Below are 16170 nucleotides of genomic sequence, written 5' to 3' on the forward strand. Positions count from 1 at the left end.
CAGACAGACGGCTGAAAAGGGCCCTTGGCAACAATCAGGCCCCAACCCCTCCCTAAACAGATGTGAAAAAAAACCAAGACTCTTAGAAAGAAAACAGGCCTCGTCCAAAATCTGCAGCGAGTGATGGCAAGTTCAGGAACAGAATCACAGAACCAAGTCTATAAAGCTTAAATTTACCTGCACATTACCTTTCTTAATAAAACTCAGTTTCTAAATAAATGTTATTCTTATTCTGCCTGGCTCTTAACGGAGGAAAGGAGACGAGGCAGCCTACAGTCCCAAATCTTAACCATTCCCTCGTCCTCTCTCTCCTTCATCCCCAGAGGCTTTCTTTCAACAGCCAAACTGAAACTCCTGGTTTTCTTCAAAAACAAAAATTTTGAAAAGCAAATAAAACCCCAGAACTGCCTACATTTAAGTGCAAGAAGAAAACCTAAAAATGTTTGAGAAAAACCTGAAGACCTAAAATTTCTGAATCTATGAGATAAAAAGAACAACGCAAAACCAGACTGAAAGTTCCTGTCCCCATACATTAGGGTCCCGGGACCTGGAGACCCGAACCTTCCCAGGAGGGAGCCCATTTCAAACCAAGGTGGACTGACAGTCGTCAACAGTCACTCTGTTCTGTTAAAATGAAATGGATGATCAAAATGCTGATTCTCTAGGAAATGTCTTCTGATTATGGTTTTTTTAAATTAATTTCATCTAATTATATATTTAGAACATCATCATCTAAATGGCTGCCTCTTCCTCTGGGGTTCTACGGAGTTCCAGCTGACCCTGACAAGTCAAAGCAACCTTGGAGAGCTCACACCTAACCTCACAGACCCCTCAGTCCATCTCCCTCTGGAAAGAGCATGGGCAGGCCCTGGCCGGAGGGTTTAGAGCCCCGGGCGGGCGGGCGGCAAACTGCGGCTCACTGCATGCAGCTCTTTGGCCCCTTGAGTGTGGCTCTTCCACAAAATACCAGGTGTGGGCGCTATGTCAATAAGGAATGTACCTACCTATATAATTTAAGTTTAAATAATTTAGCTCTCAAAAGAAATTTCAATCGTCGAACTGTTGATATTTGGCTCTGTTGACTAATGAGTTTGCCGACAACTGGTTAGAGCATCATCCTGATGCCCAGAGGTTGTGGGCTCGAACCCTGGTCAGGGCACATACAGGAACAGATCAATGTCTCTCTCTCTCTCTTTTTCCCCCTCTTTCTCTAAAAAATCAATTTGAAAAAATTAGTGAGCTCCTCAACTCACTTTTTTTTTTTTTTTTTTGTATTTTTCTGAAGCTGGAAACGGGGAGAGTCAGTCAGACAGACTCCCACATGCGCCCGACCGGGATCCACCCGGCACGCCCACCAGGGGCGACGCTCTGCCCACCAGGGTGTGATGCTCTGCCCCTCTGGGGCATTGCTCTGCCGCGACCAGAGCCACTCTAGCGCCTGGGGCAGAGGCCAAGGAGCCATCCCCAGCGCCCGGGCCATCTTTGCTCCAATGGAGCCTTGGCTGCGGGAGGGGAAAAGAGAGACAGAGAGGAAGGAGGGGGTGGGGGTGGAGAAGCAAATGGGCGCTTCTCCTATGTGCCCTGGCCGGGAATCGAACCCGGGTCCCCCGCACGCCAGGCCGACGCTCTACCGCTGAGCCAACCGGCCAGGGCCTCAACTCACTTTTAAAAAGAACACGGGTGGGCCTGACCAGGTGGTGGCGCAGTGGATAGGGCGTCGGACTGCGATGGCGAGGACCCAGGTTTGAGACCCCGAGGTCACCAGCTTGGGCGCAGGCTCATCTGGTTTGAGCAAAAGTTCACCAGCTTGGATGCAAGGTCGCTGGCTCAAACAAGGGGTTACTCGGTCTGCTGAAGGCCCACAGTCAAGGCACATATGAGAAAGCAATCAATGAACAACTAAGGTGTCACAACGAAAAACTAATGATTGATGCTTCTCATCTCTTCGTTCCTGTCTGTCTGTCCCTGTCAATCTCTCTCTCTGACTCTTTCTCTGTCTCTGTAAAAAATAATAATAATAAAATTAAAAAGAACACGGGTGGGATAAAACTCAGGTATCTTTCAGCAGGAGAATTCCAAAATTTTCTTATATTGCTGGAACAAAGCTGAAAGTACCTCACGTTAAGTCAACTTCAACAAAGCATAATTACTTGCCTAGTTTGAAGTGAGTATCAGTCATAAATTTAAATTGCCATATCTCTTGGGAAATCACTATGAGGTTGGTGCAACAATAGTTGTATTTTGTTTCCATGGAGTTAGCAAGGAGTCTGTCCCCACCCTAACTAAATGGGCATTTGGATCTGTTTCCCCAAAGATCCATGATCATTTATAAAGCAAAAAGGGTTTCTTCTGCATAAAGTGGAATTTCATAAAATGGAATTTAGGCGGTGAGGTCATTTGTTTTGAAACTACAACAACCATTCTAATTCCTTCCTCCATTTTAGCATTCTAGTTACTCTGGGTCAAGAGAAGGAGATGTAGGTTTCAGAGAAAATGCAAAGCCTGCACAGCCACTCACGGCATAATCAAGTATTCCACCCTGGACGACCTGTGGCACAACTGACTGCTAGTTTCCCTTTCAACAGTTAGGCCCTCAGATGTAAAAAACTCGTGTGGACTCACACACAAGCAGACCAGACACATTTCTAGAAATCTTCAACAGCCCCAGGATTCATTTAAACACAAACACACACACAATCTCCCACAAGGCCCACATTATTCCTTATCCTTATGAGGAAGGAGGCTTCACAAACTCCTCTGGAAATATGGACCCTTTTCACCCCAAAGAACGAAACGCCTTCAGTTTCAAAGGGCTTGTGGGTCCCCTGAAATTTCTCTCTGTGCCTCCGGTTACCGACCCCTGCATAATTAAAATGTTACAAGGAGTCCCCTTTTAAAACTCTCTCTGAACTTTCTACAACCACTCTGTAAATGGGGTTATGCATGGCAACCCAATTTCAAAGTGACACACAAGGGCAGGAACCAGCAAGAAAACGGGCTTCTTGCAGCATTTATGGAGGGAAAGGATGACTCTGCAGCCAGCAAGGCTAACTGTTCGGGAGCCTTCTGCTGCTCCCGGGATCCTTGGCATAACAATTCTAACAGGGGCCTTCCCAAAGCTATGTTTGCGCCTGGTACTCAACTTAAAAAAAAAATCAACAAACAAAAGACATATTGTTTAGGAATGCATACATGGATAACAAAAATAAGCAAGGACTGGTTAAAACAAAAAGTGGAAATCCCTATCACCTCTGAGGGGGCAGGGAAGCTTCTAGGATATCGTAATGTTGATTTCTTAATCTGGTTGTTAATTTCTTATATATGTATGTCAGAGGAAAGCAAATGAAACAAATAACACAGATTAATGTCAGTGACAGGGACCTCCATGAGTTCTCTGTGCCAGTATAAGACATACCAATCACCCTGGAGAGTGAGTCCTGTACTAGTCAAAGGGTGGGGCCCAACAGGGAACAGTTACAAGTTCTGGCCCCAGGGGCACCGTCTATAAATACATTTCATTTTTAAAAGTCCACACCCTGGGACAATCCTGTGCTCTAGGCTGAGGTCACAGTGACCTCTGATGCTGTCACTCCGGGAAAAGCTGGTGTTGGGTTTTGCAAACACACTGGTCTTCCCTCTCCCACACCCTGCAGGCCTGTTGACTGTGGCACATTCTGTTACGGTGAACAGTCATCAGAACGTCTTCCTAAACAGCTGAGACAGGAGCAAAGGCCCAGATGCTTCGGCAGAGTTCAAAGGAATGTCTGGGCGTCTCCCTCCTCAGGCGGATAGAGGCTGGGGTTCCTCACACCTTCTCCTTCAGATGCTCATCATTGCCACGCCCAGGAGAATGCTGCTCATTTTTGACTGGTCAAGTTCCGCACTGGCCAGAAAAACAGGTGAAGTGTATGGAGACATGATCGGTACGTCTCAATTCCAAGCCCTTGCCACATTGTTACCAATATTATCTTGACCAAATAAGGTAAGTATTCCTCTTTCCTAATAATTTGAGCAGAAGTATGCCAAATTATTAGGGTAAAGACCCCTTTTTTGTAATCTTACTAGCAGACAAAGCTAACATTTTTACTTTTATTTACAGTAGCCAAACATTGACAATATAACATCAAACAACTTTTTGGGTTTTTATTTTTAATTTATTGATTTTACAGAGGAGAGAGAGAAACAGGGAACGAGAAGTATCAACTCACAGTTGCTTCACTTTTGTTGTTTACTCATTGATTGCTTTTTGTTTGTGTCTTGACCAAGCAAACCCAGGGTTTCAAACCAGCAACCTCAGCATTCCAGGTCGACACCTCTATCCACTGTGCCACCACAGGTCAGGCAGCATCAAACGTTTTAACCTGGTTTTGGATAGCCTGCACCCATATCCCATTCAGGACCCACACATAAAGGAAATATTGTAGTCCCTTATCTTTTGCTAATGGTCTCTTCTACTCTAACATAAGTCTGCCATTAAAAAAAAAAAAGCAAAAGCCAAATTAAGAATACAGACCCATTCTCTAATATCAACTTCAAAAGTAAAACATCCCATGGATACTGATATCTCTGCTCAGTTCAAGATGCACATGGCTTTCCGACATGTATGTGAATGTGAGTGTGTCTATGAGTGTTCAAGGGGTACACACACGCACTCGCACATGCAAGCCTTTTTTTTTTTTTTTTTTTTTTTGGTGACAGAGAGAGGGACAGACAGGAAGGGAGAGAGATGAGAAGCATCAATTCTTCACTGTGGCACCTTAGTTGTTCAATGATTGCTTTCTCATATGTGCCTTGACCGGGGCGGGGGGGGGGGGGCTACAGCAGACCGAGAGACCCCTTGCTCAAGCCAGTGACCCTAGGCTCAAGCTGGTGAGCCCACGCTCAAGCTAGCAACCTTGGAGTTTCGAACTTGGGTCCTCCGCATCCCAGTCTGACCCTCTATCCACTGCACCACTGCCTACTCAGGCTCCAACCTTCTTCTAGACTAACTCAGAACAATAGCTTACAGGGAAACCATCAGTAAGAGCTCAGGAAAAGTAAAGACCTACCAACTCCAGAAGGACAATGGGTTTCAGAAAAGAACATGGGAACAAAATGATCTCATGTCCCTTCCCCACTGAGACTGGGCCTCAGTGGGAGCCTTCTCAAATTCGGAGTGCTCACTCACAAGCACAGTCACTGTTTCGACTCTATGAGGCCCATTTGGGAGGATGGCCAAGCCAGAAAACAGATTCCAGAGGTAGGTTTTGATGTTTAACACAGACAATCCACAGACAGGCCTCCTCAGCCAAGGAAGTGGCTGAGACTCCCTGTGAGAAGAGACCCAGGCTTATCCTCAGGGTATTAGTCACTATGTCCAAAAGCTAGTAGAGTTCCTTTGAGTCAAGGGCCTGGGCAGGGACTGAAAGCTGACCCTCCAATAAGGGCCTACATCTCAGGGCACAGGACTGTGCTAAACTTTAATTCCTATTGATTCTCACATGCCTGGGAGAACACGGGCAGGAACAGTCACAGCGCTGGGCCTCCTGGTGCCTCCTCCACCACGTTCACACCAGTGCCATGGGAGTGTGGTGTGCAATCCTACAGGGGTGGGTGGATGCATGAGTGTGCTCAGTATGTAGCCTTGCTCCTACACCCCGATCATCTGCCCCACTTCCTTTATTCATTGTACACTGACGTGCCAGGGTCTGTGCTAAGTACTGGGAAAGGAAAACCTTTTAAGGTCAAAGAGTTTTGCAACACGCCCCACCCCCTGCTGCCCCCGGCCCAACACATCACACAATAGTTGTACTTGTGGTATCCTTCGAGAGAGAAGATATCAAGACAAAAAAATGCTCCTACATGAATTAATTTTTAGTCAATCCTAATAGCCCCTATATCCATTTTTTAAATAGTAAAAAATATTTCCAGGGCATTATTAATTTATTCTATAGGCAAATAGTTGATATATGCAGATTAAGGACCCCTTGAATAACTTCAACACAATAAGAGAGTCTGTGTTCTGCTCCAAATTGGTTCTGGGGGGGGGATAAAAACCAACCAAAACCCCCCAAAATATCTGCCATACTTAGAAGCTATGCCGTTTCAAAGAAACTTTTAAGTCACATGTGAAGGTAGGACATCCGTATTTAAGTAAACCCTAAACTCCCTAATTCTCCCACCAGCGTCCTTACGCAGCTCTCCTACCATTCCCATGGCGGGCAAACCCCCAGCACCGCACTCATCCTGCCCTAGAATCCTCTTCTCTCATCTGCGTCAGCCTGCAGCCCCGTGACAGCCAGGTCTCTCCTGCCGGCACCCCCAGCACCTCACGCAGGGGACCCAATCAACTTATAAGTAAGGAAAAGGTGAGAAGATGAAAGGTGACTCTTTATAGAAGATTCTGCAAGTAATGAAAACAAGTATTAGAGATTGGGGAGAATAAAGAGTGTGACTGGACCTTTTCCCAAGTCCAGTATAACTCTATGATTTCACATTCAAGGAGAAAGATATTGAAGATATTTCACATTCTCTAAATAAAGATGTAAGAAAAAATTCAACAGCCTTCTCAAAGGCCCAGCCCACACGAGCAGCTCAGCTTCCTCCACCAATCAGTCTGACAGTAGCAGAAAGATGGAGAATTAGACTGGAAGGTCCTCACTTCCTTTTTCATGCCTTTCTGTGCTTACAGCACTGCCTTTTCTACTTCCCCTTCCTTCTCCACTGCATTCAGGATACGGTTCTAATTTCTTACCATGGGATAGGAAGCCCTGCATACTTAAACCCCCAACTAATTTCTCCTGACTCAGGCTCTTCCCATAGACACACACACACACACACACACACACACACACACACACACACACACACACACACGAACCACAAACCAGTCCCAAGAGTGTTTCTGGGATTCTACCCATCCCACCACATCCTGTCTTCTCATGTACTTTGGGGTCTGTGCCCATGTCATTTCTCCAGAGAAGCCCAACCCTCTCATTTATTATAAATCTACCTTCCCCCCAAACCCAGACCACATCACCCAGCCTCCAAGATGACCCCTCTGATCCTCCGAACCAAAACTAGTCTTTCCTTTCCTTGCATGTCCTGAGCCTTTGTCCCCCAGGGAGAGACCTCATCCCACAGAGTTAAGCTTCTGTTCGCCTCTCACCATCCCTAGATTAAGTTCCCCACAGGCAAACATGCCATCACCTTTACCTTTGTACCCTATACAGCATCCAACATAAACCTTGGCAACAGTGAGGATTCAAATACCTATGAAATGCCTACGCCTTCATGTTGCAAAGGTTCTTGAGAATGGCTCTCTCTGGATGCCAATTCTAGAATCAACTCAAGCACACAAACAGCCTAAATAAGAGGACTTTTGCTTTGGGTTTTCTGTTTTTGTTGTTTTTGCACACTCCACCAAATACAAGTATTCAATCACATTAGTTCCTCCATCAGACTATTTCCCAAAGGCCGAGCAACTAGACTTCCTCAGCAAACTCAGCACTCCTCTGGGGACAACTCAAAGAGCATGTGACTTCGAAATGCACAGGCACACTTTTCTTTATGAAGGACGCAGCTTCTGGATAAGGAGCATTGCTAAAGGAACTAAATTTATAAGTTCACTCCAAAGCCATATATTTCTTTTGAGAATATCAACCCACACACCTTTTCTTCCGATTCACTGCGTATTTTAACATGGGTCTAGAATTTAGACAAGTCCCTAAGGTCAAAAAATGCACTTGCTTAAGAGCAGATAGATGAGGCGATGCTGCTAATGCTCATCCCAGGTATATCTGCTCACATGCTCCAAATACAATAAGGAAGCAGTATCCAACCCCCGTCAAGAAGCCTCTGGAATCTTTTTTCCCCAAAAACACAAATGTTTCTCATTTGGTCCAAGCTCTGTTTCAATTATATGCCAAGAAAAGACACAGGAAAACCCCACTACTACCCATTCCTGCTTTCATGAAACATTATAAATTATCTTTATTAAACAAATAAAATTATTCCATCTTATAGTAAAGTTGCTTCACAAAAGGTGATGTTGACAAATGGCTACAGGACCCATTTTCTCAACAGTGACTTTATTCATAGGTGTTCTCTTGCTTGGCCTTATTTTTCCCCAGAAACCAGACTTGACACTAGTTTCTAAAGAGCTGTCATGAATATCAGCATCAAGGAGAAACACAACTCCTTTGTAACATGAAATAATTTCAGAAACAAAAACTAACTGGTTAGTGTTTTAATATCTCCAGCTAAGTAAACCCCAGCAGATACAGGGCCGAAAGTAATTTAAATTTTAATACTGACCCCATGGGCCAACCCACCCCCCCACCCCCCCCCCCACCCCCCCCCACCCCCGCCCCCTGTCACTATCTGTAGTGAGGCATTTCAAAGAAATGTAATTAGCCCTGCTATCTCCTCTGGCACATTTCTTAGATTAGGTAAATTCTTAGGTAACTTGCATAAACCCTGAGGGTCCCAAAACAGCAGGAGACTCCTCCTTTTCTCCATTTGGGTGGCAGTCTCACACTCCAGAATGGAAGCCCAAAGTTTGCCCCGTATAAACCGGAGGAAGGGAGAACTCCAAGGACCTGAATTCTTAAAGGCAAGGCAACCTTTATTATTACAGTCCATTCTTCCTAAGGTCCTCTCTGGTGATGGATGTGTGATATTATCCAAGATTCTACAGCCAAGATGTGTGTTGTTGTTGTTTTTTTGCTCCAAGCAGAAATTTTAGAAGTTAACGTTAGAGATCCCGGGGCTCATCACTCACCAACTACATTGGGAAGCCATTCACAGCAAGCAGGAGATTTCCCTCTTTTATTTATGAAGTTCTACCTTCTAGTTTAAATTCCTGTCATGCAAATTTTGCACTTACTCAATATGTGCATATACTTTCTTTCATACTAAAATAACTTTTGTCTTCCAAATTCCCTGAGTAAAATTAAGGCTCCAAAGACAGTGTCTGGTTAACCGTCTTGCCAGCCAGCACTTCACCCCCGTCCAGGAAGCAGGACTCTAGGCTCCGTCCTTTCTCCTGCAGATGAGAAACCTTCTTCCGCCCCACTGTGACTTGACCTAGGGAGTTGGAGCCTGGCCCAGGAATAGAATCCCGGGTTTCCAGCCCCTCCCTCGGGCTCTTTACCCCCTTGCATCCATCAATTCACAGCCTCTCCTTCCCTCATAAGGTCATGGTCCACTTTAAAATCTGCCCACACATCTGCTTGAGGTTTAAGCTGATGAGTTGTTCTGTTCTGAGCTTAACACAAGGTTCATAAAATGGGAGCCTGAGTCTTAACTGGTTTCAGATTGCCAAAATCTCCTTGGCCTTTGGAGTATTCTGACTTCTCACCCATTGCCTGAAATTAAAACAAGTATAAGCTGCCTAGTGGAGACAAGTCATCAGCAACCAAAATCTAAAAGGAAAACCAAGATCAACAGCTATCCGAGGGAAAACTGTCATCCCAAACACAATGCAGTTCAAAACTGTGTTGATCACTTTCACGGCCTTCGAGCCAGTATTACCTACTGTAAGAGCTGTACTAAACGCTATCTTAGTTGTGCGTCTCACATTTCAAAGCAAAAGGGGAAAGGGGCCATGTTAATATAAAAGTTGTTTATGAATTCAAAGGGACATCATATTCTTCTAAAGCAATGGTTCTCAACAGGAAGCAAACCCCCCCCCCTCCTCCCCGAAGGCACTTGGCAGTCTCTGGGGGACACTTTTGGCTGTCACAACCAAAGGATGTTACTGAGGGTAGAGAGGCCAGGGATGGTGCTAAACATCCTGATGCACAGGACATGGCTACCACAGAGAATCATCCAGCCCAAAATGTCAACGGTGCCAAGACTGGGAACCTTCCTCAGAATACAGGAAGCAGGAAGGACACTGGGGCAAAGTCATGAGTCCTAAGTTTTCCCCAAATGGGCTGCTTGGTCTGGACATAGCACCTGAATTCCTGGGTTTCTAACAGCGAGGTGGGGCCTGCTTTAGAGATTTTGCAACCTCTAAACTGGATTCAGCCATTACTTCTCAAAGCCTTCTAGCATGGCAGATCTCCAAGCCTGGCGTCACTGTCTCTTACCCTAACACCTCAATTGGGGGCATTTCCCACCAGTCTTCTCTCAGCCCTGTCACATTTCCACTGGAAGGAGGAGCAATGCTGAAAGCAACCTGTTTCTCATATCACCACCCACCAAAGAGTCCCCAGTGACCTCCCAATTCCCAGAAATAAAAGCAGAGCGTTCCTAGACTCGACAGTCTCCCCCAGTCTCAACAGATTCTTGTAGTAAACAAACTAAGGACAGAAATGGAAACTGCATTTTGAATTCTATCTTTTGCTATGCAAAAATGCATAAGCAAAAAGAAAAGACAGGTTGATGATAACATTTTAGAAAACTAGCCTGACGGCCACCTGCATTCAACAATGTACAGAAGTCCCCTCCCCAACAAAGGTTTCTCTTTCTTCAGTTTCAGTTACCTGAGGTCAACTGTAGTCCAAAAATATTAAATGGGAAATTACAGATATTTTGAGAGAGAGAACTTTTATTATATTTGTAAAGCCAATAGCCACGGCCACCATCACAACCGCCTGGCCCATGCAGGTTCACATTTGATTCGGACAGACGGTAATAAAACAATGGAGCCAAGAACTGGTGGGCCATTAGCTTTAATCTTAGCTCGCAACCCTCGGGCAAGTAATACACACAGTGGGAAAATACTTCCCTTTCCATTCAGGGCTCCCAAAGCCACTGACTTATCGGAGTTTCCTAGAATCAAAGGTTTCTAGCTCACCAGCCTTATTCATCTCTGTTCCCTATCTCCTTCTCTCTGCACAAACTGGCTTCTCCTTCACTCCGCCATCTTGGCTGTTTCTCCTGGCCTCCTCCACATGGCCTTTCTCTGCTCTCCTCTCTCCAATGCTAATCTCAGGAACTGAGAGAGTAAGCTCCCGGTCTGCCCCATCTTATAGAGCAGAAATAAAAAATTTTAATCTAATATACAAAATAGGGAAGTCTCTAATACAGTCACTTATCTGAGGCATGATGGAATTAACACCACCCCACATCAAAAAGGGTGGGATAGGTTTAGTCCTAAAACCAAGCCCCAGGCTACAAGGATCCTGCCTGCCCACAGCCCACCCCCTACGGGCTTCCACGTGGGAGGCGCCATCTTTAACAAAGTGAGCATAATATATTTTACCTTTCTAACAATATTGCTATAATGGTCCTATTTTATTGTTGTTGTTGTTAATCTCTTACTGTGCCTAATTTGTAAGTTAAAATTTATCACAGGTATGTATGCATAGAAAAACACATAGTACATAAAGTGTCCAGTTCTATTCCCAGTTTCAGGCATCCACTGGGGGTCTTGTCTTGGACCACATCCCTCACGAATAACAGGGGACTGCTGTAAAAGGTCTTTGCATCTTCATAATTCTTGGCAACGTTTACCAGCCTGGCACCCCAGCCTAGGGGGAGACTCGGTGTTGAAGCCATTGTTCCATGGATAGAGAAAACAGGCTACCATCTTGCCATTCCCCAAACCTTCTCTATACTGGCTCCAACTGTGCCCACAACTGCTTAGCTGAGCAGATGAACCCTCCGTGTACACCTAGTGGTTTCTAGAGCCAGAGAACAGAGGAGTTGTTTCCCAAGTAAAAGTCTCACTTTCAGCAAAAGCAAAGTAACTTGTCTACCCGGGGGAGATGGTGATCACTTAAACTGCCTCCATAAACCCATCACTGCTTCCTGATGTGCACGCATGCACTCTCTGAGGCCAAGAGCATGAACCACTTGCCCAGCCATGCTGCATAGGAATCCCATTGTCTCCATTACACATGAGGCCATGGACTCTCCAGATCCCAAGCAGCTAGGACAGAACAGCTGGTTAATGGGGAAAGTGGGAGAAGACACAAAAAAGAGAGATGAGAGGGAAGTGGAACTTCTAAGGCTACAAAGCAACTGCACACACCCCTGTTAATAAGAACTAGAGTTTAACACTTTTACTTGTTTTTTTTTTAAAAAATGAAAGAAAGTAAAAAGACACACACACACACACACACTACCCACTCACAGGTTTCCCAGTACATCCATCAAGCAAATGAGAATGGATAGCCAAGCATCATTTAGGGGAGGAAAAGGCTAGTGAAAACTCTTCTGACAGCAACAGAGGGTTAATGTCCCAAGGCAAGGCTGCTTCTCAGCAAGTACAAATCCAGAATCACAATAAAGATGCTGAAGGATTTAGTCAGGAGCCCTCCCCTCAGCCATCAGAAGGAATGGCAAAAATGCAGAGTGAGCGCTGGGAGCCAGAACAATTCCATGTTCCTTCTAACTGTGCAAAAAATTTGCATTTAAAATGAGCGGTTCATCAACCTTCCAAGAATGCTTGATATTTGGCTGCTAAGAATCAAAGTGATCCTCCATAACAGCAAATTTCTAATTTCGTAATTGCAGCAGAAGTATCTGGGTTCCCTAGCCTAGTAGACAGAAAAACACTTCTGGCTAATTACATCTTCCCAGTCAGGTGTAACTTAAATATAGTCAAATATAGACAACTCTTAAACTGCAGTTAACTCACATGAACAAAAAGGAGCAAGGATACAAGGGACCTCCCTGGAGGGGGCTCAGCTCCCCGTGAAGCACACTTTGCTTTCTTTACAACGGCACATTTGCAAGGAAATAAAGATTTGTTTGAGAACTAAAGAGAAAACTGTTAGGACAGTTGAAGACTTTTTTGACTCAGCAACTAAGTGCCGAGTGCCAACCACCCAGGAGCAGCAGTGGCAAGGGGATGGGGGGTGGGGGTGGCAGAGCCACGGAGCCCCAAGGCTGGCAAGTCCAGGCCAGGCCACCCAGCCAGGGGCGGGACTGCTGATACTCACAGGACCTGTAAATTAATAACCCCCGATTCTCAGTACCCACATCCAAAACAACAGGACTGTAATTTGATTTTTGAAGGGAGGGAGAGACCCCCGAGGGGAATACCAGAGAGCGCCTCAGGACTCCTCAGCCACCCGAGGTTGGGGTCAGACAGAGGGGAAGTCAGTGGGTGGCTTTAGCCTTCCTCCAAAAGAAGCACAGTTTTGAGTAGTTTATTAAATACAGAAGAGCCTTTTATCTTCTTTACTTGCTAACAACATGAGAGAGAGTGGAAAGAAATGCTACAACAACGTCCACAGAAGTTCAGAAAAGGGTTACCAGAGACTTGGGGTTCGGGGAAAAGTCAAGAGGCACCCCTGTTCTGAAGGAGCATTAATACTCCAACGAGCCACAGGGCTCTTTGTGGCCACAACCATCAGCCAAACTGTACAACAAAAAGGAAATTCTTGGGAGTCTTTAGTTGTTTTAGTGTCTCCTTCCACACCCTCTCTCCTTGTGGGGGAGGCTGCCCTGTGGTCAGGATAGCTTTGCACCAGAGCTAGATTTCCTAACAAGGGCATTTTAATTAAAGATGAGACATAAGGCAAGGCAAGCAAGAGGACGCTGTCCAGCCTGCAGCCTCCATGAGCTTCCCATTCCCACCTACAGCCTTGCGCCAAGCTGGCTTTGGATTAGATCAGGGGTCCCCAAACTAAGGCCCGCTGAGGCCATTTATCCAGCCCCCGCCACACTTCTGGAAGAGGCACTTCTTCCATTGGTGGTCAGTAAGAGAAGCATAGTTCCCATTGAAATACTGGTCAGTTTGTTGATTTAAATTTACTTGTTCTTTATTTTAAATATTGTATTTGTTCCCGTTTTGGTTTTTTACTTTAAAATAAGATATGTACAGTGTGCATAGGAATTTGTTCATAGTTTTTTTATAGTCTGGCCCTCCAACGGTCTGAGGGACAGTGAACTGGCCCCCTGTGGGGACCCCTGGATTAGATGATATTGGAAGGGAGGCCTGGACCAGCTGGTAAGACCACACCCACAGCTCAGGGCCATTGCTTCCTGCTGGGTCTCTCATTATTCAGCCTACAGAATTACCTACTTCTCTTCTCCTAAAGACAGCCCGTCCTCCCTACCTAAGCAGACTTCCCTGCACCCCTGAGGCATGACACCTCTCCATCATTCATGCCTGGTAAACTCCGGACAGGGAAGCTGGACCCTGAGGGTCTGAGAAGAGGAGTCACTGGCTGCACACCAGGAACCCAATGGGCAGTCCTTGTTTCTAAAACAAAAGGCCCTAACACACAGGGACTGACCAGTTAACTCCATGGTTTCCCTTAACAGGACCTCACAGGCCTTTCAGGAGACCTGGCCAGCACAGAGCATCATCACAGAGCATATCACCTGGCCCTCCCCTGGGGACTTCTGTGGAACAAACCACTGCAGTGCTCCTTCCTCCATCATTAGTTCCATTTAAAAAAACAAAAAGTAACCCTCCTTCCTGACTCCTATAAAGAAAAGTGACCAGGCAGTGGCGCAGTGGATAGAGCATCGGACTGGGATGCGGAACACCCAGGTTCGAGATCCCGAGGTCGCCAGCTTGAGCACGGGCTCATCTGGTTTGAGCAAAGCTCACCAGCTTGGACCCAAGGTCGCTGGCTCGAGCAAGTAGTTACTCAGTCTGCTGAAGGCCCGCGGTCAAGGCACATGTGAGAAAGCAATCAATGAACAACTAAGGTGTCGCAAGGAAAAACTAATGATTGATGCTTCTCATCTCTCTCCGTTCCTATCTGTCTGTCCCTATCTATCCCTCTCTCTGACTCTCTCTCTGTCTCTGTAAAAAGAAAAAGAAAAAAAAAGAAAAGTGTCCCAGGTCATGACTTCATTAGCTTGGGTAAGGTCTAGCCAACACTTGGACTTGTCCATGATGACCAGGCCACACCTGAGCCAGCAGTAACTGCCATCAGGGCTTCTGCCGTGTTCCTCCCTCTGCAAAGAGTACCCCTCCCCCAGGCCACTCACTTGGCTGGTTGGCTTTCATCCTTCAAGTCTGTCTGAATGTCACCTCTTCACAGACCCAAGCAAAGAAGCTGCCCTCCAATTGGCTCTCTGGCGCTCTCTCCCAACCAAGCCTTGCTCCTCTTGCTCCCTGCTGTCACCCCAGGGCTGGGGCAAAGCTTGTCCCCAGTAACTATTGACTCAATGAATGAATGCACTAGGAAAAACAAATCAAAAAGTATCTGAAACTCGACTCTACATATAAACGCAGCCACATCAGAAGGCACATACAAGAATAACCATACTGGTTTTATTATAAGGGCCCAAATCTGGGAACTACCCAAATGTCCATGGACAAAAGGATAGAGAATATGAATCTGTAGAGGTTTAGGGGACACTCCAGGAGCTGTACAGAAAAAAACCAAGACCGACTAGACCCATCTCTTTACAGACAATAATTAAATGTGTAGGTTCTCACTAGGCTCAACACTAAAGTTAGAATCACAGAAGGACCCGGGTTCCCAACGTAGAAGACAGGGCCGACTTGCCATAAAATCCACCTCAAAAGAATCAAGGGGAGGCTGGAGGGTGATCCCGCCAGATCCTCAGAATGGAGAGAAAACGGAAAAAGACAAGCACAAGAGCAAGCTTTGTCCCCAGTCCCCATCCCGACACCAGCCCTTGCTCCAGGGGTAGCACCCGCACAGCCACAGCAGAGCTGCTCCTGGAGCTGACAGCCAATAAAGGCTCCATTGTCGCCACAGATGAGTATTTCCAAGTCCCAGGAAAGGGAAGCTGAGGTCCGACAACTGCTGGTGAGGAACAGTGGGTCAGACACGGCCGCCACATCACCCTCATTTGAGAAGACATTTTTTTCCAGCTTTCTGGTAGACCTGCTTCCAAACTACAGCTACGTATACCAGGACAGACCTGCGAACAAGCGGTGAGGTCGAGAGAAGAACAAGGAGTCGATCCTGGGCACTTCAAACGAGAAGTGACAAATGAGAGAGAACTGCCTGAAGCCAAACAGTGAATCGGGTAAAATGTGACTTGGCCACCCTTCCTGGAGCCAACCCAGGGCCCCTTCACCGGGCAACAGCCCCACACAGGTGCAGGCAGGCGTGTGCCTGTGCACACTCCCGCACCGCTTCTCTTTGTCAGGTCCCTCAGCGCCGCACGGCTTTATCAGTTACAGACAATAGGAAGCGCCAACACACACCAGCTAGCTTCCTGCCCCGCCACACTCCATATACCTTGGTTGCAGCAGTAACTCTCCCTGGGTAGAGCCATGATCCCAAGGAGGCAGGTCAT

At 46.2% G+C, this 16170-nt stretch overlaps 1 protein-coding gene across 4 annotated transcripts in view; it reads right to left on the minus strand.

Moving 5' to 3' along the window:
- Nucleotides 1–16170, minus strand: part of TLN2 (talin 2) — a 484588-nt gene that overhangs the window by 402795 nt on the left and 65623 nt on the right. The window lies entirely within an intron of this gene.

Source organism: Saccopteryx bilineata, chromosome 4 (assembly GCF_036850765.1).
Source record: "Saccopteryx bilineata isolate mSacBil1 chromosome 4, mSacBil1_pri_phased_curated, whole genome shotgun sequence".
NCBI lineage: Eukaryota > Metazoa > Chordata > Mammalia > Chiroptera > Emballonuridae > Saccopteryx > Saccopteryx bilineata.